This window comes from Tamandua tetradactyla, chromosome 13 (genome assembly GCF_023851605.1).
Source record: "Tamandua tetradactyla isolate mTamTet1 chromosome 13, mTamTet1.pri, whole genome shotgun sequence".
Lineage (NCBI taxonomy): Eukaryota > Metazoa > Chordata > Mammalia > Pilosa > Myrmecophagidae > Tamandua > Tamandua tetradactyla.
The window spans coordinates 42693683-42716938 of NC_135339.1; the positions used below are offsets into that span (position 1 = coordinate 42693683).

Genomic DNA, 23256 nt, shown 5'->3' on the forward strand with positions numbered 1-23256 from the left:
CAGCAGGTAAGAATGCTTGCCTGCCACACCGGAGGACCCGGGTTCGATTCCCGGTGCCTGCCCATGTTAAAAAAAAAAAAAAAAATCTCAATGATTTCTCATTTCATTTCAAGTAAAAGCCAAATTCCTTAAAATATTCTATGCGTTCTAGATGATCTAACCTCTTCTTAACTTTCTGGTATCATTCTCATAACTGTTTTCACTTCTGAAGCTCAGTTCATGATGCAGAGTTATTTTTAATATTACCAAAACACAGGAGTTCCACACCCATCACAGGACACTCACACTGTTGTCTCCACCTGGGATGCTTTTTCATCATTATCCATTTGGCCCAATTCCTCAGCTCAGCTTCTCAGAGAGCCTAACCTGACCATCCTGTTCAATATTACAACCCTCTCTGAACTCCTTATACCCCTTCCTTACTTTTTCTCTAGCTCTGATGATATTCTGACATACTAACATATTTCTTTTGCTTCATGACTTCACCCCAGGATGCAAACTCCAAGAAGGCAGGATTTATGTTTGTTTTGTTATTAATGTTTTAGCAACTAGAGGGTGTCTAACACATGGTTGTGACCAATAGCATTTATTAAGTTAATGTTTAATTATTTCTTTGCCATAGATTCGGAATCTCAAACACATCAGTTTCAAAGTTCGGGAAAAAGATGAGGTTATCTAATTCATTCCTCTTTATAAAGGAGAATAGTTGGTCCCAGAGTGGTAGCACAGTTATTTTCACCAGAAGTAGAATAAGAACACAATCTTGGCCTTTTCAGCTATTTAATGGAGTCAGAAACAACTCACTTACATAACTTCATGCTCACACTTTTTGTAGTCTAACAGATGTTCCAATCTAAATTAGTTAGAAATCATTGAATTACTTTATATACACTGTTTTCTTTTACCCTGAACAGACTTGTTCATGTATAATGTGGTGTTCACTTTGACTCTTCCATTACACTTTCTTATCAGTTACACAATCATTTTCCAGTTAAGTATTTTCATAATATGTACATTAGCTAGGGTTCTCTAGAAAAACGGAATCAACAGGGAACACTTGGAAATATAAAATTTATAAAAATGTCTCCATGATCATGGGAATGTAGAGTTCAAAATCTGCAGGGCAGGCTGTGAAGGCGATGATTCTGATGGAGGGTCTGGACGAACTCCACAGGAGAGGCTCACTGGCCGAAACAGGAAGAAAACTTGCCTCTTCTGAATCCTCCTTAAAAGGCTTCCAGTGATTAGATTAAGTATCACTCATTGCAGAAAACACTCCCCTTGGCTGATTACAAATGAAATCAGCTGTGGATGCAGCTGATGTGATTATGATTTAATTCTATGAAATGTCTTCATTGCCACAGACAGGTCAACACTTTCCCAAGCGGACAAACAGGTACCACCACTTGGCCAAATTGATACACAAACCTGACCACAACGGTCCACCCTTTGTCAGCTTGGCAGCTATACACATCACCTTAAACCTTAAACCATACCTAATTTCCAAATAAAAAAAACAATAAAACACACATTTTTCTTTCACCTAACAATACTGAACTGTCCTGCATACCACTGGAAACACATCAAATCTCTCCAGAATAGGTGTAAGTCCTTGGGGTAATAGTCATTCCTAAACTTGAAATCTTACAACTTAAATAGTATAATAGGAACAAAACAGCATTACAGTCCTCGTTTCTGTAACTGATCACATGGTTGTAGTTAATATTTATCACTACCTTCTTCCACTACCCATTCCATGCTCCCTTTACCCTCAGCAAGCACTTCAGCTGGCCCTGGTTCTTAGCCTGGTGGGGTGACCCAAACCTTCAATCCTGAAGTTTCAGAGCCATTGGTAGATCCAAGAGAAACAAGAGAGTCCACATAGCCAGACCTTTGGAGATGAAAAAGGAGAATGCCCCCAGAGGGCTTCATGAAACAAGAAGCCTGTAGAGAAAGCCAACAAATATCACCATACATTCCATGTGCTTGTCCAGTTGTGAGAGAAACCCTCACATCATTGGCCTTTCTTGAATGAAAGTAACCTCTTGTTGGTGCCTTAATTTGGACATTTTTATAGACTTGCTTTAATTGGGGCATTTGCATGGCCTGAGAATGGTAAACATGCAGCTTCATAGATTACCCCTTTTAAAAGCCATTGCACCTTGGCATATCAGATCACAGGAACTAGCAAACCATAAGAGGGGGTATGTAGGAACTCTGTACATTTTGCATGAATTTTCTGTAAACCTATAACCACCACTAGGCCAAGCTGACACTTGAACCTGACCATGACAATATATAAAACACTCTTGTAATTGCAGTGATAGTTTCAAGGATGGATTTAAACTTGGTAATTACAACTTTACTATATTGACAGCTGTACTAAATAAGAAAAACCTCAGATCCTTTCAGTCTCAAATGTCTTTAAGGCTCATGGCCACTACTGATTTTACTCTAGCCACCTTGCAAACAGCACTAGGTATTCTCCAGTTTCACAGTTGCAGAAGTGGACAGGTGCTTGCTTGCCTCAGGTTCTTGCTGCACATCTCTTCCTCCTGCCTTAGAGCTTCAGGGTTGTCACTGAGCATGCAATGCTTTGGATCCCCTCAGCACTCATGTATGTAGCCCAATAGAGCGGGGAGCTAATTCTCCATGGGACAAACTTTTGGCCAATGGGAAACAGTAAGATGCCTATGATTTCATCCTCTTGGAAGGGCTATCTTGATGTGCAGTAGCTTCTTTGACATCTTTGAAGATGGTCCTTGAAGACTGTGTGAATCATTGCAGTTGACACCAGTGCTGACCAGCTCAGTAACACACTATCATATTGGCTTGCCTTTCTTTCTTGCTTCACTCCTTTTGTTCGTCATGCCTGTTTGTCTTGGATTGTAGTCCCTAATGAAACTGTACACATGAAATTTTGCCTCAGGCTCTGCTTTCTGAGGCAGGCCATGACACTGCCTTTAAAGTCCTTAAAACCTGGTAAGACAAGGCATGCTGAGACCTACATATAAATACAACAAAATACAATGTGATAAGTTTTATTAAATATATATATATATATATATATATATATATATATATATATATATATATATATATAAATTTGACTACATGAGTTCAGAGGAAACAGGATTCATTTTTCTCTGACTAAGGTGAAGAGTTTTTGCAAAGAAGGCAAACTTCATTAGGTTTTGGTGAGAAGCCTTGCTAGAAAAAGAATTGAGAACAATGAGCTATGTCTTGCTGGTAATGGTCATAGCATGTGCAGGATTTGCATGCATGGTACACAGGAGATAAGGTCGATTTCATTACTACATAGAGTGTGTTTTGAAGTCATTTTCCTAAAGCTTCTTTATTGAAATTAATTCTAATGGATTATCGATAACTTGAGACTTCAGGTTGATAAAGTTATAAGCTTAACTCGACTAAAGTAAGGATTTCAGAATTTGTCAAGAAGATAAGTGGCCATACTTTAGAGAAACAATGCCGTACTGTCTTTGTGTGCATTTACTGCTACTGAGCTAGATGAAATCCCCAGTCTACCACTGTTCAGGGTTGTTGTGACTTTAATAGGCTCAATGGAGTTAATCTTAAAATGGGGTTTGACTTGAGGAAAAAGTCAAGTTCCTGACATTCAGAAAATATGGTTCTGAATTCCCTGTTCTTTTCTGTTGCAGCACTTAATAGTATATTAGTGTTTTTAACACATTTTAAAAAAGGAAAGAAGCATGCAAACTTAACAAGCACTACATCATCAAGGCCCCATAATAGACTCTAAACTAACTGGTTGCCAAGCACCTTTCTTTTAGTAGATGACAAACCTAAATCAAGAATTGATTTCAATGAATTTGAAGTCTGATGAATGAATCACTCACTCTACCTAGGAGTGTGAGTAAATTTTTTTAAATTAAATATTCCAGGAAAATGTATAGATATTTTCTAAAGAAATAGGTAAACCACTGTCTTGATTCTCATTTATGATTTACATAAACTTTGTGAATCAATGCAGCTCCACATTTTTTTAAAATTATGTCTTGTCTCATTCAATCTTTGCTTTCATATTATGTAATGTTATAGTAAATATTCTGCATTCTTATTTAAATGGAGATTGCCTCACAGATGTTTTTATCTTAGTCTAGAATTTTAAAGTTTTTATCCAAATTGGAAAAATGGATAATTTGTGGGTAAAAATCTCATAAATACTTTCAATTCTTGTCATTTAAACTAATGGTATGAAAATTAGAATATAGAAAGAAAATAGAACTTTTTCTCATGTGTTTGTTTTTAAAGTAATATTGATCTATAGATGTGTGGATGTAAATAGTACTTTTTAAATTTTACTTTTATTTACCTTTTAATGTTATTTTATGAAGTTTTCTTGGACATTGGTGAAAGATCGTTTCCTAAAAACAACATATGGGAGTTTGATGCAAATAATCATTAACCATATTTTTAAAATACCTAATAATATAAAAATAAGATGAAACTGATTGGTCAAAAGTGAAACTTTATACATAAACATGCTTTTGAAACTGTTTTTTTGATGTACATTTTCCTTTACCCAAACCTTATATAGATTTTAGCACAAAAATCTGTACAGTGGAATAGTATAAAAAGTAGCCAACAAAAATAAAATACAAAGACTAAAGAAAAAAATACCAACAACAATAGCAGACACATTTTAAAACTCATCCACATTAAGGGATAATTTGTATGCAGTAAAATATGTAGTTTTTAGATGTACGGTTTGATGAATTTTTAATTTTTTGTTATTTATACTGTGAAATTCACACTGTATGGGATGGAGTAGTATGATATTTGATTAATGCATAGAGTTGTGTAACCACAGCCACAATTACGATACTGAAATAATTCTATTATCCCAAATAGACTCCTCTTAACTACATTCAGACATATACTTTAGAGATATTAATTATATTTACAATATTGTGCTACCATCACTACTATTACCAAAACATGTCCATCATCCTTATTTATTCATGTGCCTTTGATCTATTGTCTGGTGTCCTTTTCTTTCAACCTGAAGAACTCTCTTAGTATCTCTTGTATGGCTGATCGAATAGTGACAAACTCACTCTGCATTTGCTTATCTGGGAATGTCTTAATTTCTCTAATTTTTGAAAGAGTTTGGTTGAATGTAGAATTGTTGGTTGTCAATTTTTGACTTTCAGCCCTTGAAATATGGCATCCCACTGCCTTCTTGCAACCATAGTTTCCATTAAAAAATCAGTATTTAATATTATTGGGGCTCTCATGTATGTGATATATTGCTTTTCTCTTCTAGCTTTCAGCATTCTCTCTTGATTCTTGGCATTTAGCAGTTTGATTGTAGTGTTATAGTGTTAGTCTATTTGGGTTCATCCTGTTTGGAGTTTGTTGAGTGTCTTGGATGTGTAAAAATTTAGGAAGTTTTCAGTCAGTATTTCTTTGAATATTCTGTCTGCTCCTTCCTCTCCTTTTTCTCATTCTGGGATTCCCACATGTATGGACTGCTATGCTTGATGGTGCTCCACAGTTTCCTCAGGTTCTGTCCACTTTTCTTCTTTCAGCTCCTCAGACTGGAGAGTTTCAATTGACTCATATTTATGTCACTGATTCTTTCTTTTGCCAGCTACAATCCACTGTTGAACCTTTCAAGGGAAATTTTAATTGTTTTACTGTGGTCTTCAGCTCTGTTTGGTTCCTTTTCATATTTTCCATCTCTCTATTGATAATCCCTTTGTATTCATCTATCATTTTCCTGATTCCTTTAGTTCTTTGTTCATATTTTCCGTTAGCTCTTTATACACCTTTAGTACCATTGTTTTAAAGGCTTTTCTGGTAAATCTCAGGTCTTGTCCTACTTGCTGATGGTTTTCAGTGCCTTGATTCTCTACTTTGACTGGCCATAATTTCCTGTATATTTATATGTTTTGTAATATTGTTTTGAAATCTGGACATCTTGATATTTTAATATGATAAGTCACTGGAATTTGGACTCTGTGGCATTTGTTCTTTAACATTCTATCCAGTTAGTATTATACTACAGCTTTCCTTGAATGCTCAGAGCTAATTAAAACAAGAAGGGAAAAAAGAAAACAACTTTCCCAGTCTTTGCAGATTATTCTACGTTATTGTTCTCCTTCAGAGAGAATCCATTGAATGAGTTTAGAGGACAGCTTCAGTCCAAAGTGTAGGGCCCTCTCTGTTGCTTTTTCCACATGTGTTTATTCTTGGGTATGCATGTGTGGCTCTAGGAATTCCCCCATTTACACAGAGTCAAATATCCACTCTTCCCTAAGAAACAGTTCCCTCATGGATGCACTCATTGCACTGTACATCCTACAGCCAGAAATCCCTTGACCCAGGCAGCCACTTGACTGCCTATCCTTAGTATTCTGTAGGAGAGCTCTAAGAACTTCCCTCTACATGTAGGGTAAGTTCTGAGATGTCAAATCCCTCAGGCCACCACCATATCATTAGTACAGACATGTACTCCTTGCTCCCAGTATGTGTGCAAGGATTACTCTGCTCCCTCCAGACAGGGTCTAAGGAGCTACACTGTGAGCATGGCTTGCTTCACACACAAGGAGTGAGGGGATAAGAGGGAATAAGATCCTGCCACCCAGAATGTAGTGAAATCCTACTAGTTTTAAGTAGGCTTTATCTAGACTCAATGCTCACTCTGATTCTGCAAGACTTTAAATATTTTCTGGGACTCTGGGAAAATGCTTCTGCCAGTTCTTGCTGGTTGGCCAAAGCTTCTGTGGGGAAGATGGAGCCTTAAAACATCCCACTCTGTCCTCCTGACTGGGGCCAGAGTGGTTGATAAAAATTTGAACTCAAGTTTGAACATGCTTTTCAACCCATGTTCTTTTATTATAGTGTGCTGCTTCCATTACTTCATATACAAATTCTGGGACTCATGCTCTCTAACCACTCTGTTGCTCTGGCATTCTCTCTGGTTTATTTTCTATAACTATAGCTATATTCAAACACACACATGCACAAATACACACATCTGCGTCCATTGATAGTGACATTATAATAACAATGAGATTGATTTTTAGGCATGGTCAGTAGAATCAAGCTTATTTCTTAATAAATACATTATATTGTTATTTTATTTTAATAATTGCTTATCTAGAAGAATATTAATTAGAAGATTAAACAAAATTGTCCTGTGAAATTTTCCTTATTAGCATTTGAGATTGCTTTGCATTTTCCTAGGTAAAAGTGAAGATTACTTAGTTTTGTTTTGTTTTTGAAATGAATACAGAAAGGCTTTAATAATATCACTCATTCCAGACCTTGCAAAAAAAAAAAGTTAATAGTATATAACAATGTAAAAATCTTTTTACTCTGAAGACTGATCTTGGGTAAGTCCTATTAGAAAGGCAGAGCTATCCCGGACCCTGAGATATGGATGATTATTCTTGTCACTGCTGCCTGCCCGAATTCAGACAGATTTCTTTTTAGGTCTCACTTAGTTCACATGCTGACCCATGACAGCTAAGTCAGTATATAGCAACAGTGTTTGTCACCAGAAGTGACGTTTGGCTTACAGTTCCTCCACCGAAAGCAGTTTCCACAGAATTCTAGCTGAGCCGTTTCTTCTCATCTTTATTGCTAACTGTTATTAAGCTCAGCTACACACATGGTTGCTACTTTTTCCTCTTTGCTTTGTGACTGCTCTTTTTGTGCTACGAAGAAGCTATAAAAATAGAATTTTTAAGCCTATAAATAAGCACCTAACTTTGAGTGAAATGCAAGCTGTAGTCTATTTTAATGTACACTGTGTTGCAATGTCTTCTTAATATCCTTCTTCCTTACATCAGAGTTAAATGATTGGGTAAACTGGAATTCTGAATCAATCAAAATCAAGTCCATTGAGTCTCATAGTTACATTTTGTGCATTACTTTATAAATTAAATCTTTATTCATTGTCTAAGAATTTGGACATTCTTCTCCATGTTTTTCAGCTTCGTAGTGTCTCCTTCCATTACTGTAATTACTATTTTTAAATAAGTAATCCTCATTTAATACAGGGATTTTTATTAGAAATGGTCAAAGTGGTAGTATCTGTCATTGTTATCTAATTTTCAATATAGCCATTGTGGTGGTTTGAATCTGTTATGTTCCCTCAAGAAAAACTTATGTTATTATAATCCAGTCTTCTGGGGGTAGATCTTTTGTTGGGTGGGATCTTTTGATTAGGTTGTTTCCATGGAGATATAACCCCACCCATTCAATGTGGGTCTTAATCCACTTGATGGAGTACTTTTAAGGGAGACACATTTTGAAGTTAGCACAGAGCTGAGCGAGTTGAGAGTAGCTAAGAAAGAAAATGCCCCAGAGAGACTAAGAGAGAAAGAAAACACCCAGAGACATTTTGGACATAGCCATTTTGAAACCAGAAGCCAGAAGAGAGGACCAGCAGCCATTGCCATGTTCCTTCCCATATAACAGAGGAACCCTGGAAGCTACCTTTCCTCTGAGAGGGTATTTTCCTCCTGATATCTTACTTTGGACATTTTCATGGCCTTATAACTGCAGATTTTTAACCTAATAAATCCCCAATTGGAAAGCCAACTTATTTCTGGTATATTGCATTTTGGCAGCCTCAGCAAACCAAAACAGCCATGAAACCCAAGTATTGGAATGTTCCATAACTAAATGTGATATATCCAATTTTAACATTTGAGCATGTAAAATTCACTTTGTATTTGCAACTACCAGGAATTTGATTTGATATGTATATGCATATATGTATTCTCCTTTTTTATTTTCTGACCCTCTGTCTTGCTTTGCTCTTTTGCTGAGTCATTTATTTTTGAAATCATTTAAGATAGATATATCTTCTGTCTGAATATATAGCTACTACTTTTTATATAAACTCTGTGCTCTGTTGAACCATAAAGATTTTTATCCATTACTTTCAATGAAGATATACCACTTTCTCCATAGGAAAGTCACACTGTATTCAAATAATTTATATAATCAGTTACCTTGCCAGAGAATATTTTTTAATTCAAATTCAATCAAGCCCCCCCCTTTTTTTTTTTTGGCATGGCCAGGCTCTGGGGATCTAACCTGGGTCTCTGGCATAGCAGGCAAGAATTCTGCCACTGAGACACCATTGTACCACCCAATCAAGCATTTCTTAAAGACATATTTAGTAAACATATACTGCTTCTCAAGCATTGTACTATGGATATAATGGTTACCCAAAACTGATGTATTTCCTGCCCTTGTGGAACTTACTATAGTTTGCTAATAAATCTTTTGTTTGGGCGCACAGACATAGGATAAAAAAATGGTAGGTACTATCAATCTCAGTATTTTTATTAACAACATGTGTTTAACAATTTTCATTTCTTTAACTGTGAACACATTAGGTCTTGAATCTTTTAGGAAAATGTCTTCTTTATCAAATCTGAATATGAAGAACTGCACTACATAAGATGATGTTAACATATTTTAGACTTTAATGTATTTGCTATATCATAAAGTAGAGGTTTCATAATTATAACATTAGTGAACAGAAAATATGAAGGCATACAAAAGTTATGTGTGTGACTTAGAAAAGTTATGTTTGGAAATAATAGGAGCATACCTATGAAGTTGGAAGAGGTATCAACTGATAACCTTGGTTTGATGGTTAATTATCTTAGACATGAGCTTGAAGAATTTAACTTCCCAAATCCCACAGCCAGGTAATGGAGTCAAGTCACTATGCACTGAAGTGCTGTCTCTACAGGATTTCTTAGGATATTTAAGAAGTTTCCAAGATAGCTTTATTGTGTGCTTTGGAGAAAGCTACTCTGTCTGATGTATCTGTCCATATGTTATGATTCCTTTACTTGAAGTAGATCATAATGACATTAACTTCAGTGTTTAAGCCTTTTTAAAAGTGACTTTTGACAAGTCTTAATGAGGATAGAGTACTGTATAGTACATATATGCTCTGATATGTAAACATCTGGATATGTACATAGCACACTGGACACGGACATCATTTGTGTGCTACAACTAAGTTCAGTTATTTCATGTACCAATCATTCCCTTCTATTTGCATCTCCACAATTGAAAAAAATAGTCTGCCTTTTGGTTCTGCCTGATGCAGCTATTTACAGAAAGTGGTGATGTTTGCGATAGACAGTTCACTTCACAGGATACCTGACACTTTTCTCAAAAAGAGATCTCTTTCTCTGATTACAGTGTTGTGTCCCATTTTAGTCTGTCTGACATCCTTCTTTCTAAGTAGTAGCTGCGAAGTTTTGAAAAAAAATGTAACTGAAGAATAGAAAGGCGGCTAAATGGTCAATGTTTCTAAGTGATGCAAAAATTGAGACTCAGAGAGGTTAAGAACTTCAGTCAGAGACATTTTTAACTTCAAGGACTCTATTTTGTTCATCACATTATATTGCTTCATTGACAAGCACTGGCCATAAAATTAGGATGAGCAGTTTGGTTCTTCTGGGAAACTAGAATACAAAATATTATTCCAATGTTCAAGTCAAAAGTCAAATTCAGTTTGATGGGAAAGTGTTTTAAACTTTTCAATACATTTATTTCTTCCTTGAGGCTAGGGAAAGACAATTTTTTTTAAAAATTTACTTTGATTTCTGAATCTAATCAAATCAGATACTTGTACAATATAATACAGCCTAATAAATATAACACCAAATATATTAAAATGTTCTAACAGCATCATTAAAATATTTAAATGTTTTATAATAAAGTGTTTAGGTATATTGATACTTTGCATATAAACTGATTATGTTCATGAACCAAAATATAAACTGTGTTCTAACATCTTTCATGTTCTGTAGATTATTGACTAGTTAATCAATTCAGTCTGTATTGTCACATTTTCAATTTTCAAAAAGCCACAACAAGGCAGAAAAAATTAACATACATCAGCAATTTGAGTACACAAAACATAATGAAGTTTCTACTAATATCTGTCTTAACTAAATATACTAGTCTTCTGCTTCTGTCCATATTATTAAGCTGCAGAATGACATATATGATTAGATTTGAAATATAATTGTGTTGAAGAATTTTTCCCTTGGTATGAACTATTAAATGTGAACAAGTTTAAATCATTCTCTTTCTTTACTAGAAACTACATTTGGTTCCAACAGTTATGTCTACACACATTTGCCAAGCCTTCAGAATTCTATGCAATAAAACTGAAACAAACACTTCTAGATTTATCCCAATGAAATTGAGAGAGGGAATGGTCAAACTTATCTGCTTTTGTGCCTGGTGGGATTTATGTTACCTGGTACCTAGGGGCATATAGAAATAATATCTTTAAATTTTGATGTAGGAGCTGAAGGACCTCTTTGTATTTTCATCCATGCCTACCTTTTCTGTCTTATATCTATATCATTCTATTGTAAGCATAGAATATTAAAATCTGCTTTACTGCACTGTGAAGTTGCAAGTTCATCTAAATTATCCACCTATTTCTAATTATTTTGGTATGTAAAATTAAGAGTATGAATGTTGATAAAATATAATTCAGAACATGAGTCCTGTGTATTTTTTCCACTTAAGACTATTTGATACTCAACTCAATTGGATGCTTTTGAAACAATTTGATACTCAATCCAGTTGGTTAGCTATCTACATTTATCCTAATATATTGACAGGTTCAAAGTGCAGCCCCCGGTTCTAGTTCAAAATGTTACTCTCAGAGCTATGTATATGCTAAATTACGGCTCCCTGATTTTATAACTCCCAAACCTCCACAAGGAAACCTCCTCTAGCCAAGAACAGTTTCCATCCATCAATCTTCTATTCTCCATTTTTGCATTTACATACAGATTCATTTATCTCCTCTACTATAAATCTGAGGTATTTTCTATAATACTCAATTTTTTTAAACATCCCTGTTTTTCACAAACCTTTTTAAAATGCATCTTTTCTCTGTCTTTGTGTACTCCACCGGTATAATTTTTTCATATTTCTTTCTCTTACACTGCCTATTGTACGTTTGCTGTGTTTCAGCTATTAACAATTTTAATTCTCTTTTAAATTTAACAGTCCCCAATTGCTGTTTCAAAATGTTTTGTCTGAACCTGGACTACAGATCATTCTTTTCACCTAAATCTCCAAAAAAGATTTTAGCTCTTTTACCATTTTATCACTGGCAGTTTCTGGGTTATACAGACTGGGCTATGTTTTCTACATTTCCTCAAGACGTTTGTATGAGACAGGGGCCTGATATGGAGAGGATATATCCAATGAGTTCATAATATCTTGTTAAGAAAAGGTAATTTATAGTCTTTAAATAGTCACATTTAGAAGTGCCTCAGATGACACAATGACCAAATAGTATATGAAAGAAGTATCCATAGGTATTTCATAATTGAACAATGTTCAATACATATTTTCATAATCAAAGGCAGATAAGCTAGAACCAATAAGCATCATACAAATCTAAGCAGCATTAATAATAAAAGATCTGAAAAGTAAGCCATTAGAAAATATAGAAACAGAAGATATTACATAGGAACAAAACCATTTATTGCAAATATTGTAGTTCCTTTAAAAACTTAATAGTTAGTTTTAATAAAAGAATAAACTCAAACTGCAAAGCTACAGATCTTGGTACTGAGGATGTGAAAATAACAACATAGATTTCAGCTTAAAATTATCCTAATTAATAATTTTTAAAAAAATTTAAAATTTAAATTGAATTTTTTTTAAATGAATATTCTTGTAAATAAGTCATCTGATATCTCTGGAGGTTTACTAGCAAAGAAATACTAATCGCAAGTCAGAGATATTGGAGAGGTGATTGTGGTAGTTAGGTTCAGGTTTCACCTTGGCCAGGTGATGGTGCCCAGTTCTGTTGCTGTGGGCTTAAATCATTAGCATGTAAATTTCATCATGGCTGATTGCATCTGCAGTTGGCTAAGGGGAGTGCCTTCTGCAGTGATGGACTTATTTTAATTAGCTGGAGGCTTCAAAGGAGAAGTCAGAAGAGACACAAATCAGCACAACTCAGCACACCTTAGCATAGCACAGTTCAGCTCAGAGCCGATATAGACCTAGACATTTAGTAGTGCAGAGAGGAAACATCCCAGGAAAAGCTGTTTGAAACTGGAAACCAGGAGAGAACGCCAGCAAAAGTCACCATGTGCCTTCTTATGTAACAGAGGAACCATATGAGATCTAGCTGCCTTCCTCTGAAGAACTGCATTTGTAATGAAATAAATCCCCTATATAAAAGCTAATCAATTTCTGGTCCATTGCATTGTGGCAGCTTTAGCAAATTAAACTGGTTATCTTTTTTCCAGTGAAATTTTGGACTACGGAACAGATTCAAAGGTTCTACCTTTGAGACCTACTTAAGAGTCTCTTGTTCTTTAGTTGCCATCCATGTGATGGTTGATATAGGCTTTGATTCTTTGTGTGGCCCTTCTTTTTTGCCCTGGAAATGGATTTCTATGGTTTGGAAAAAAGCCTATGATGTCAAGAAATTCATGGTATTAACTCCATTTCAGTAAGGACATCCACTTGTATGTTTGTGTTGAAGGTGCAAGTTTGTCAGGTTAAATGTGCGAAAGGCAGTGTCGTTAGGCCTAGCCATACTATCGGTATATAAAGGATGTGATATCATTGCCTCCTTAATGCTGCTTCAATATTTTGCAGTGACTTTAAGTTTTAAAGGAAAGGTATATTTTCTCTCTTTGAAGTGACAAACAGATGCTTTCAATGGTGCTGAAATCTTCTTGTTCCAGTATGTAAACACCTTGATCTACTATAAGAAACAACTTCTTATCTTTTTAATAGCTATAACAGGTGGGTTAAGGAGGTGAATTATCAAAGAATCTTTTGAGACGTTGCAACATATAGTACTGACACACCAGAATGTAGCTTCTTATACAAAGAATATCCTGGTTTTCCTAAAGAAATCCATATTTATGCCTTATGTGCTTTTAATAGCACCACCCCTTTTTATTTTCAAAAGTATGGTTTGGACCACAAATTAGAAGATCATCTTGGTAATCACTGAATTCTGAATGAAAATAATTAGGTGTTAGATTTAGAAAACTACTGAAAAACTGGGTCATTGAGTAAAGAAGTAAGAGAAATAAGAGGAGTAAAACTTTTTCCTCTATGATTTTTTTATTGTTTACTTTTTTCCTTGCTCACATAAAAGAATGCTTCAATTTTTTCTAGTCTAAGTATTTCTTGCAGCACCAATTAGAGAAATCATTTTGTTCTGCCTCTTGTACTTTTTGGCAATCAGTTATGGCAGAGAGAGAGTGGGAGTTAGAAAGAGAGTAAAATTCAAAACCCTTTTGACACAAACGAGTTGAAACCTAATCCATGGCCATTATAGAAGCAGTTATTTTCATCTGCCCAGCAGCCAGTAAATAATGAACAGCCTAATAATAGCATAAAATATTGCTATTCCAAAGCTCTGAGTGGTACGTAATAGGACCTTGAGAGGAATGTTTCTCTCAGGAAATTAACCAATAGTCAGAATAAAATCATCATTGTCATTAAATAACATTAAATTAAATATTATTAATTTTGAAACTAGCACTATCCATCACAGTACTGTCCTAGTTCTAATTATTGATTTCTCAGTATTTGTAACCATTAGAGATGCACTCTTTGTCACTAGGATAACTGATGTTTCAGTTACAAGTTTTATAAAGAATCACCTTGTGATCCTTATTTGGAGTGGGGACAACCACATCAATCTAAATTAATATAATCAGAATAAGAATGATTGCTCAGACTTTTGCTTGGTAGGATCATGTCACCATCTTTGTGGATAGTTTTTGTTTTATCATTTTTTTACAGGATGCAATATACAAATAGGAAACCTTAGTAATTGGTAAGACATCATGATTGTTTTCTTCTGCCAGGCACATTACTAAGGGCTCTTCCTCATTTAATCCTCATAAGAATAGAAGGTAGATGCTATTATTATCATAATTATTATTAATATTACTTTACCTATATGCATTTTATGGAAAATGAAATGTACTTACAGAGATTAGGCTTCCAAAAATGTATATTTATTGTTAATGTGTAATAATGCATAGGGTAAATTTATTTCCCACTGTCCCAAATCATTCACAAACATTTGCAGAATATTGGAACCAAAAAGAGTATTCTTCATTTACTAAAATGTATATGATTAAACTTGAGATGCCATTAAGATTGTGTTTGCAAAGTTCTTGTTTGCAAAGTCATAGCAATCAGTTTATATTTGGACAGAAGAGCAATTTCTGTATAATAGCCATGATTGTGAAGATTAAAGCAAATATCCACAGCCATGCTGAGGTAGTCAAGCTAGGACTGTCTTCCCTAAACTAGGATTGACCTCACAACATGATGCCTAACTCAGGAAATGGTATAGTCAAGCGGTTGCTCCAGAGATTCTGTCCCCATTCTATCAGTTTTCATTTGAATTACTGCATCTTATTATCTATGGGAACAGTTATGAAACTCCATTTGAGCACCCCAAGAAAGATGGTGACCTAACAGGCATTCTTTCTTCTGGCCTCTAGTAGGTGAGGCTTATTGCCCTAAGCATGTGAGATTAGGAAGAAGCAGGTGAAGTAGTCCAAATTAGAACCTGAAAAGGGGGGCAGTGCCATGAGAATTAGTGAAATAAGAGCTAAGAGATAATCTGGACAGGCAGGCGAAAGTGAGTGATTTTGGAGTAAGACAAGAAAAGCGAAGGTAAAGCTGACAGCAACAAAAGTCACAAAGCTGGTGAAATGTCAAAGCCGTGGTTACACTAACAAAGACCACAGTGGACTGACACTGGGAAGAAAAATTAATTCTGCAACTGAAGTCTCCCTTAAAATATGCATTTTTAGATTTGTATGTTTGGATTTATATACTTAAAGTGTGGATACTCCTGACTCTAGTTAACTACAAAAAAAAAAAAAAAAATGAACGTAGCATTGTATCCCTGTTAGCTTATTCTACTAATGAAATTAATTAGGTAGATAGTTCTTTCTCAGAAATATTACCAAAACTACTTTGTTTCAAAGTCAGTGGCATTTCTAAATTTATAACTTAATTATAATCCCATTTTTTCCACATGTAAATTATTCATTAAATAAATTATTTAGTAAATAATTAAATATTTAATTTAACACACACACTTTGTCTAGTTAGTTACGTGAGTGGATGAAACTGTAAGTTTAATCAAAACACAATCATGAGGTCAACAATATTTTTTCCTGTACTTATTGATTCTGGTTTGAGTGATCTATTTTTCAGCATCAGAACTGAAACTTTTCTGCATTTTATATATATTTACATAGATGGCATTTATGTCATTTAATGAGGTACACACCATACTATCTCAGTGAAAAACATTTAGCTATTTAAGAGTCAGTAAATTTGCCATATCTCAACTTGTATTTGTCTACTTTACAGAATGTAAATTGAATATAAAATATAAATGTCCCTTGGCTTTATGTCTTATGCTCCCCAATCCGCTGTTTGCACTGTTGCCATAATGTCTATGCCCAGATGGGCATAGATGAAAACAGTAATATTTCTAGTACTAAGGTATTGCAGACTGATGCATTATTTACTTCTAGGGAAGCTGTTCTTATTGGCATATTCCTGCAATGACTTTCACTGAGTCTTACTTAAGTTCTCTGCTCCTGCTCTGAGGATGACAAGGCTTTCCTGTCACCTCCTGTAACAGTAAAGTGGATAGTTTAAGTGGACAGCTCAAGGTCAGTTTCCTTTTATCACTTGTAGAGATCAGCACCTGGGAGTATACAAACCACAGCTGAGAGTGCTCCATATTTCTGATATTAAACATGTTGAGATCCTTTTAGAATTGCATTAGAGAAACAGGTCTGTATAATATCATGTATGTTCTTAGAGAATTTTCTGCTTCCTATTTTCTGAGATCTAAAAATACTTCCACAAGTTTTCCATTTCCTGAAGGCCAAGCCTCAAATTCCTGCATTCTCCCAGGGATAGTGGGTACAAACTGAAGAATTAGGAAGCATGGCACCAATTTCAAGATATTTTATTTTCTCCTATTAATCTAAGACATGTCAGTTATCAGGATCAGTCTTGGTTATCCTGTATTTCTTCAAGGCAGTCTAAATTCTAACAATGACTCTAGTTAATGTTTATTCGTTAGACTAATATTTAACTTTTATGTATATAGCTGTTATCTTTTTCAATTAGACCATTAGCTCCTTGAGGGCAGTAACTAGGTTTAATATTATTTTATATTATCCAAAGCAACAATATAAAAATATTTACTGATTTTAAAAATGTTAACTGATGCTATCCAGGTTTGGCTGAAAATCTGAGAGACCAGTGTGTAACATTACAATATCTTCTTCTAATATCTGGTTAAATCCGTTCTTATATATCCTCTGATATATTGTTGGATTAATTATAAAGAAATGATGTGATTATAAGTAGTTCTGCATTTTTGTAAACATTGAGCACATTTTTATCCTTAATCTCCCTGTCCTTTTTCAACAAAGGAAAACGTTCACAGGTGGGCCACGGTGGCTCAGCAGGTAAGAATGCTTGCCTGCCAAGCCCGAGGACCTGGGTTCGATTCCCGGTGCCTGCCCATGTGAAAAAAAAAAAAAAAAAAAAAGGAAAACGTTCAGGCTGACCTGAACATTTGCATAACTTGTACTATGCATAAGGCACATTAAAAGTCAGTGGCTCTATATTTTAAAACAGCTTTGATTGTACACTTACTTCCATTGGTTTGTTGGGGAAAAAAATTATTGCTGTTCTATTAAATCTCTAAAGCCAGAAAATATTTAGAGAAAAAAAAACTTATAATTTGTTTCTTAAGATATATACATATAATTTTTCTGGTGATGAAATTATTTAATAAATATTCATCTACCACTTTAATAACATATGAGATTTATTTTTAAATTAAATTATAAGAAAGCATCAGGTATGAAAACTTTGCATCTGACCAATTCATATTTCGATAAAGCACTCCTACTTAGTTAAGAACATTTATAGAATTTTAAGCTAAATTACAGTTTAAATTTCTCTTACTTATTACTCTGTTACTCATTACTGTCTTTTTTGAGCTATCAAGCCTCAATTATCCCCGGTAGTAGCACCCCTTACCTGTTTTTAAATAGGTAACGTAAAAATTATAAAATAATGTGTATGCAAAGGGGAAGGTGATATTTAATTTTGGGGAGGACAGGGTGAGTAGTGGGGTATGGATATGAAATGTAAAATAAAGTAAAATCATATGAGATAAAGAAAGTGGAAACCAATAAAATAATACTTAGATTTGAATACAATAATTTTAGCAGGATAAAATAAGTAATCTTATTTTGAAAAAGAATTCCTAATGAGAATAGAACCATAAGAGAGCTTTATGTATTAAATAGCAGAACATTAATATTCTTATCACAAAAACTGTTAGAATCTTTTTGCAAAATTGAATGCTTAGAAACTAATAAATAAAAAATTAACTAAATATAAATCTAATATATTGATCTAATGTATTACTCAGATATATAAGCATAGCTTAAAATCAGCTAATCTATTTGCAATTTTTGTGATCTTTGCCAAATTATTTAATATTCCCAAGCTTCAGTATATTCATTTTCAAAATGTAGAATAGAATTTCTGTGGGAATAAATGAACTCCTTTCACAATATTTCAGGGAACCAAGTAATTATTCTTGATATTTAACATGGACACAATCTTCTATTATTATAAGAAACTGATATGAAGATTTATGCCTATAGATGAGAATTATAGGATGAAATAAACTATTTTTTTAGGGGGAAAAAAGTAACATTTACCGAAGTTGAGACTCAAATAGAAAAACTAAATAAATTAGGAGTTTTTTTTAAAGTATTATCAACAAATTAACTCTAAGTTAAAAAAGGACTGGTGTTAGATGGACTGACAGCAGTGTTTCCCAGCCCCTGCCTTTTACTATATACATTTATGGCATGAGCCTTATGCTATATACATTTTCTCAAATATTGAAAATATAGACAGCTTTCTAATTCATTTATCAAGACCAGCCTAACCCTACTACTGATGTTTGATAAGGGAACAGTATTGAAAGCTGTAGACTAACTCCCTTATGAATACATATTGTGAAACTGAGTAAAATTTTGGTACATGGAAACTAGTACTTAATTTTAAAAAATAATAATAATTCTTAGTCAAAATTGTTAATTCCACTAAATAAATTATGGCTCAATTTTAAGAAACAGGTTATAAAATAGGATCTTGCAATAGTTTAAAAATAAAGCCAAATATATTCTGATTTATCTCTATCAAATGGCACTATTTTAAAGGAAGTCAGAACATAGCAAGATAAATGTCTCTTGAATCAATGTCCTAAATATTTCCTAAATTTATGCACATTTCAATACCCAACACCTCAGTGTATAGTTCAGGACACAATTATCACTTACCTGGGCTAAAGCACAAGCCTCCTAACCAGCCTGCCTCCTTCTAATATGCTCCCCTCTCTCCAACACATTATAATTGTGTTAAATTATAATTGACTATAATTTGCCATTATAATCAAAGTTATCTTCTAAAAATTCAGTTCTGATCAGGTCACTGTCCAGCTTCAAACTGGCAGAATCTTCTATCTGTCCTTAGCATAGTGTCTAAACCTACTTTCTATAAAGTTGTATAAGTCTTAATCTAGCCATCGTCTCTTCAGTGTAGTCTCTCTAGCACTTGATTCAAACTCTTCTAGTCACACATAACTTAATCTTTCATTCTTCTAACAAGCTATGTTTCTCATGTTCCTTGTCTTTACAATGGCAGTTTCATATTTCATAGAAACTCATTTAAACACCATGGAAGTTTCTTGCCTTCCGTGGCCCTCTTCCTCATACATTACATAAAAATCAAGCCAAAGGGTTTGCAGACCCAGTAAGACTTCTGGGAGATAACAGAGGAGAGTATCTTCCTAACTGTGAGTAAGGAATGATTTTCTAAATGAGAAACCAAAGCACTAACCATAAAGGTAAGAGAAACTTTCTATATTGAAATTTAGAATGTCTGCTAATCAAAATACATAGTTAAGAGAGTGAGAAGGCATTTCCTAAAATAGTAGGATATATTCCTAACACATGCAACCAAGAAAGAGCTGGTATAAAGAATATGCAGGAAACTTCTATATTTCAATAAAATACAATGGATAATCCTAAAAAAAAAAAAAAAAAAAGAACAAGAGACTCCAAATAAAATTTCATAAAGAGGTTATCTAAATGGATAATAAACATATGAAAATGTGCTCAATTGTAAGAGGGAAATGCAAATTAAAACTGCACATAGATACAGCGGCACACCCAGGAAAAGGACTAAATTAAAAAAATAAACAGCAACAAATAATTATCAGAATTTGAATCACCCAAGCCTTTCAAATACTTCCTCCTGCATAATTGTGTGAAACCACTTGCGAAAATGAACTAGTATCATTTCCTAAAGCAAAGATATAGATTAATCTTACTAACAAAATGTTGAGCAATATTACCCAGACACATAAAAAATTGCTGTTTTATTCCACTTCTACTATATTCAAAAATGGGCAAAACTATTTGATGCCATTAGAAGTCATGGAGTAGTTACTTTTGGGGAGAAGGAGGCATGATAGATTTCTGCTATGCTAATAATGTTTTATTTTCTTGACCTGGGCAGTGTTTTCATGGGTTTTTCAAACTGTGTTAATTTATTGATCTTTACACGTACATATGTGAATTTCTGTAAAGTATGCTGTACTTAAATTATAATATTAAAAAGGTATTATAATTCTATTTTAGGATCCAGTGAAACCAATATTCTCACATGCTGTTAGTACGAATTTAATTTGGTAATGTTTATGAACAGAAACTAGGTAATGTGTACAATGAGTATAGAAATATTACTAATAAACTCTTATTCTAAGAATTTATCTGTAAGAAATGATCAGTGCTACATTGATATTTATGTGCAAGAAGGCACATCACACTCTTATATGCGGTAGTTATTCCCATCTTTAAAAATTGGACCATAATCTACTTGTCTTTTTGAGCCCTAAACCATCTTATTTCCCCTCTTACCTTTACCTCTACATCCAGTTCCATCCCAGAGCTATCTGTTTTCCTTTGTACACCGTGGTAACTTGTTCACTATTCCAATTCACCCTTATCTCTCATCAGCTCCAGTCTCTTTTGCTTCTGCTCAACGTTTCTTAATATCCCTTCTCCAAGAGCAGCCAGGGTGAGCTTATTAGATCAGATCATTTCCTTCATACACCCCTTTTAGCAAAATGAGAAGGCTTCAATTTAAGGTAACCCTCTAGATGCTTTCAATCAAAACATCCTATTTCCCTTACAGTAATGATCACTGTCTGATCCTATAATTTTATTTCCTGGTTTGCTTTCTGTCTCTCCAATAAGACAGAGGCTCCATGAGAAGAGAAGTATTGCCTCTTTCATTCAAGGAGGTAACAGTTTCAATAAAACTGAAAGAGAAGCCATTAGTGAGAATTTGAACAAATGTAATTGCCCAACCAGAGTGTACTTAAATTATGGAGAGCACCCATCAGCCATTAAAAAGGCTGCTGCAGATGAAAATTTCTTCACACACAAAAATGACTCAATGTCTTATTTCCCTCTCAAAACTAAGAGGGAAATTCTAGCTTAACTACTTAAGATTTAAGCTTCTATTGAGCAGCAATTGAAAGAATATCCTGGGTGAGTCATGGTGGCTCAGCAGGCAAGAATGCTTGCCTGCCATGCCAGAGGGCCCGGGTTTGATTCCCCATGCCTGCCCATGTAAAAAAAAAAAAAAAAAAAGGTATATCCTTTCCTTCAGAACTTTTGTTAGAGTCTTGATAATGAGGTTTACTTATCCAGTACCTAGCACCTTGCTGACTTTTATTCCAAAATATGAGACAACTTTTCTTCTGTGACATATGAACTAATCATTTGAAGAAGAGCTATGTAACTGATTTTCCTTTTACATGAAATATATTTCATAGTTGCCCAGTCATATCACAAAACCACGTTTTAAAGGTAGCAACAGCATTGATAAAGAGTTCAAAGCATCACATGAATGTATTATATTGTCTGAAGTTTGTTTTTTTAATCCTTTGTCAAAATACCATTACCACTCCAGACATGGTATTTTTGCCCTACGCTGAGAAGCATATTTAGGGCAAACTTATGCTCATTTTTTCTCATCTGGATGAGGAAGATGTTACTTTTTATTAACAGGTCATTTGATTAGTATTGACTTTCCCTTTAAAATGGAAAAGAAGAAGAGGAATTTACCATTTTGTTCTTTAGGCAAGGAATGCCTTCTTGAGGGCATAGGGAAATCATAATAATTATCAAAAGTATCTTCATCAAGAAACCTTTACACAAATGACAACAGTTAAAGAAAGATTGAACTCTAAGTTCAATAAAAGAAAAAGAAAAAAGAAAAAGTGACTCAAATGTCCCTGAAGAAATCATGATAATAGAAGGCACTTTGTAAATGTTGGCTATTATGTGCCAGGAACTGTATTAGAATTTTTATTTATAATCTGTCATTTCATGTAGCTTATCAAGATAACTATCATCATTTTCACTTTACAAGTGATCAAATTGAAAATTAAGAATTAAGTTAGATAATTGATCAAAGTTATACAGCTTCTAAATTACTTAGAAGAGATTTAATTCAGGTCCTGGCAGGACTCAGAGCTGGAAATCTTGGATGGCAAATATTTCATCCCATTTTCTTTCCCCTGTCCAATATGGCATATAATTTATAGCTTTGTTTCTGCCTTGGATTCCTTTGGAGCACAGAATCTAGATGGCACTTTACTTATTGACCAGATTTAAAACAAATATGAATAAACATATAGCTTCATAAATGTCAAATAAATTTATGTGAATAAGACATGTTTCACAATAGGATATTGTGTGATGCTATTTTGAAGGTAAACTATTTATACACACATACATATGCACATACTTATGGTGGTTTGAAGCTGTATGTACCCGAGAAAAACATGTTCTTAAACATAATCCATTCCTGTGGGTGTGGTCCCATTGTAAAACACCTTTTGATGAAGTTATTCCAGTTAAGGTATGTCTCACCTCAATCAGAATGGGTCTTAATCCCATTACTGGAAACTCAGACAGAGAAAAAGTCATGGGTAGCAAGAACCTGAAACAGAACCCAGAAGAGAAGGGAGAGACCAGGAGACACCAGCACAGTGCCCTATCATGAAGGAAC

At 34.2% G+C, this 23256-nt stretch overlaps 1 protein-coding gene across 1 annotated transcript in view; it reads left to right on the plus strand.

The window, feature by feature from the left end:
* Positions 1 to 23256, plus strand: part of PCDH15 (protocadherin related 15) — a 1748268-nt gene that overhangs the window by 852512 nt on the left and 872500 nt on the right. The window lies entirely within an intron of this gene.